Here is a 3,826-nt window from a genome sequence, read left to right as displayed (position 1 = left end):
GAGTGTCATTTATGATTCAGCATAATTTAACTATCAATATGAGGCATAATAGAGTAGAATGGGAACCAGAGATAGTGGGAGCTATACGTGGTAGTAAGAGTTCAGCGAATACTTCTAAGGTGTCGACTGTAGCTGCCGTTAGACCAAGTAGGGAGGTCGGAGATAACGGGGTGTACATGTACGTAGGAGTAGAGGGGGTGGACCTGAATGCCGCTATAGATACCTCATTTCGAAAGTCATACGTTTCTAGTGAGATTGCGAAACGTCTTAAAATAGAAGGAGAGACCACTTTACCGTCACTGTATGTGGCAAGGAGTATAAGTGGCAAGTGTCAGTTGTCCCAGATATTGAACCTCGTATGATTCTAGGAGTGGAAAATCTGCGTAAGATGGGAGCTGTATTAGAAATGCAACCCCAGGGAGTCCGATTACGGAGTAGGGAAGGGGAAGGTAGGTTATCAGTTGTCTCTGAGCAGGAGAAATTCGATAATTTTCTGGAAGAAGAAATCCGGAAATTCTCTTCACTCCCAGGACGGACCCATATTTTGAAACATAAAATAAAACTCCAGGAAGGAGTTGAACCCTTCAGACTTCGTCCCTATCCCAGGAACCCTATCATGCAAAAAGTGATCGATGAGGAAGTCGATACAATGCTTGAACAGGGAGTCATAGAACCCAGCTGTAGCTCGTGGAGTTCTCCTATCGTATTAGTAAAAAAATCGAATGGGAAAATAAGGTTCTGTATTGATTTTCGTAAACTTAATTCTGTGACTCATAGAGATGCTTACCCCCTCTCAAATATGACTGGTATTTTAGACAGGCTTCGCGATGCTAAGTATATATCTACTATTGATCTGAAGAGTGGTTATTGGCAAGTTCCGTTAGATGAGGAGAGTAAAGAATTGACTGCTTTCATAGTGCCGGGCAGAGGTCTATTTCAATTAAAGTGATGCCTTTCGGCTTACACTCAGCTGGAGCTACCTTTCAACGTTTGCTAGATCAGGTGATAGGGCCTAAACTCGAACCGTATGCGTTCGCGTACTTAGACGATGTGGTAGTATTAGGGGAGACTCTTGAATCCCATAGAGAACATCTCGCAGAGGTTTTCCAGAGGTTAAGAGACGCAGGTCTAATTATAAATAAAGATAAGTGCAATTTTCTGAAATCTGAGCTGAAATACTTAGGTCATATTGTGACAGAGCAAGGCCTTCGTACCGACCCGGAAACGATTAGGGCTGTTAGAGATTTCCCTACCCCGCAGCGTGTTAAATCTCTCAGGAGCTTCTTAGGGTTAGCCTCCTGGTACCGTAGGTTCGTCCCTAATTTTTCAGAGCTAGCAAATCCGTTACATCGTTTGTTAAAGTTGAAGGTGAATTGGAAGTGGGGAGAAGAGGAGGAAACGGCATTTCAGAAAATCAAAGATGCTTTAACCTGTGCCCCAGTATTAACCTACCCTCATTTTGAGTTGCCCTTTGTGATTCAGACCGATGCCTCCGACGAAGGGTTGGGAGCTGTCTTGACTCAGGAGATTAATGGTGAGGAGAAAGTTATTGCTTATGCGAGTAGGGGTTTAAGAGGTCCCGAAGTCCGATATACCACAACCGAGAAAGAGTGTCTAGCTGTGATATATGCCCTGAGAAAATTTAAGTCATATGTGGAAGGTTACGAAATTACTGTGATTACCGACCATCAGTCCTTGAAGTGGTTGCATGCCATTCCCCATCCCACTGGTCGTTTAGCACGATGGGTAATGGAAATGCAACAATATAATTTGAAAATAAAATATAGGAAAGGGAAGTTCAACATAGTCCAGATGTACTCTCACGCACCCCCTGTAAGGAGGAGCTCACTTCGGGAGAAACGAACTCCGAGGGCGGGGTGGCCCCTATCGCTATTGGTCGAGAGAATGACGATAGCTGGGTAAAGAAAATTAAATCATTACTGATTGCAGACCCCGAGAAATTCCCCGACTATACAGTTAGAGATGGGTTGTTGTATAGACATATTTGGCCTAGAAGGCGGCTCCAGGAAGAGCAGAGTGCTGAGGGGTGGAAGCTTTGTGTCCCAGTGAGCTGTCGCTCTGAAGTTCTACAACAAAATCATAATGCTCCAACCGCGGGTCACTTTGGCATATATCGTACATATGACAAGATAGCGCGCCTATATTATTGGCCTGGATTGTTTAATGATGTTGCCAACTATGTTCGGAGGTGTGATGACTGCATTAAAATTAAGGTAGAACAGAGGACCCCATATGGTCGCATGAAAAATCCCCGTAAATTGTTTCACCCTTGGGAGACTGTCAGTACTGACTTAGTCAGCCCGTTACCCCGTTCCAAGTTAGGACACCGTTACATAGTCGTGTTTCAAGATCAGTTCACTAAGTGGACGGAAGTGGCCGCCCTATCTAAGGCAGATAGCGCAGGAGTCACGAAAGCTTTCCGTGAATTGATTGTCACACGGTATGGAGCACCTAGGGTGCTCATTTGTGACAATGGAACCAATACACTAGCAAGTATTTTCGCTCGTATTGTGAGGATAATGGCGTGAATGTGTTTTTCACCCCCCCATATTCTCCTAGTTGTAATCCTACTGAAAGAGTAAACCGTGTACTCAAAACTATGATACAAATCTTTGTAGGAGAGAGCCACTCGGATTGGGACCGATATTTAAGAGAATTTTGTTTTGCGATGAATACAACTATTCATCAAGGCACCCAATATACTCCAGCTTATCTCAACTTCGGTAGGGAATTGAGAGCTCCAGGTGAGTCAGCATTCGAGTCTCAAGACGATCCACGTACGCAGGGTTTTGAAAGTAGTCAGGCCACGCTACAGAAAAATATTAAGGTATTAATTCAAACCAGGAAAATTGTAGTGGATAACTTGGATAAAGCATATAGGGATGCTAGCCGTTATTATAATCTTCGGAGGCGAGATGTTAAGCTATCCCCAGGTCAGTTGATATATAAGAGAGAACATTATTTATCTTCGGGAGTTGACCAGTTTGCTGCGAAGCTCGCTCCAAAGTTCTCAGGCCCCTGAAAGGTAGTTGAGATATTGAGTCCTACAGTAGTGAAGGTTAAAGTAGCAGAGAATAAATTAGTGACTGTTCATGTGAAAGACATTAAGTTGTTGCCCCCATGTGTAGGGGAGGAGGAGGAGGAATCTAGCTCCGAAGAACAGGCGAACGCAAATTGCGTTGGTGGAGTGAAGTGCGGGTTGCCTATACTAGCATTAGACGGCGCAAGGTGTGGGGGAAGCACTTTATTCAACTAGTTATTACGTTTCCCGTTAGATGCCGCGACAGGGTTGATTCACTGGTTTCTTGCTCCTCTCTCGTTGTCGCATCGCATAAGACGTTCGAACCTTTTCTTTCAGGATATTTTTGTTATCTGTTTATTGTAGGTTGCTTTTATCGCGTTCCTGATAATGACAATCTTGTCTTTCTACACTTTCATTACCTGACTATTTTTGTATAAGCCCATCTAGTCGTCTTTCTTTTGCTTCAGTAGTGCTTCGACTCTCTTAGCAGTATGGCGCCTCGTCTTGGTCTACTTGATCGCTTTTTATCCATCGCTGAAATGTGTTCATGTAATGTGAAAAGTAGGGAGGATGTGGTGTGGTTGTAGCCGGTATTCCCGACGTCGCCTTGTACGTTCAACGCCAATCCCCCCCCCCTCCTTAGTAGGAGTGGGGTGTCACAAAGTGAATTTTTGTGACGGATAGAGAGCCGTCGTCCAGCATAAAATTAGCGAAATTATTCTATTTTAAAATAGGAATAGGATCGTCTGCCGGATATATTTTGTTAGATTTGTAGTTGTGTAT

The sequence above is a fragment of the Nilaparvata lugens genome, chromosome 7 (assembly GCF_014356525.2).
Source record: "Nilaparvata lugens isolate BPH chromosome 7, ASM1435652v1, whole genome shotgun sequence".
NCBI classification, from domain to species: Eukaryota; Metazoa; Arthropoda; class Insecta; order Hemiptera; family Delphacidae; genus Nilaparvata; species Nilaparvata lugens.
Note: the sequence above shows the minus strand (reverse complement) of the source record.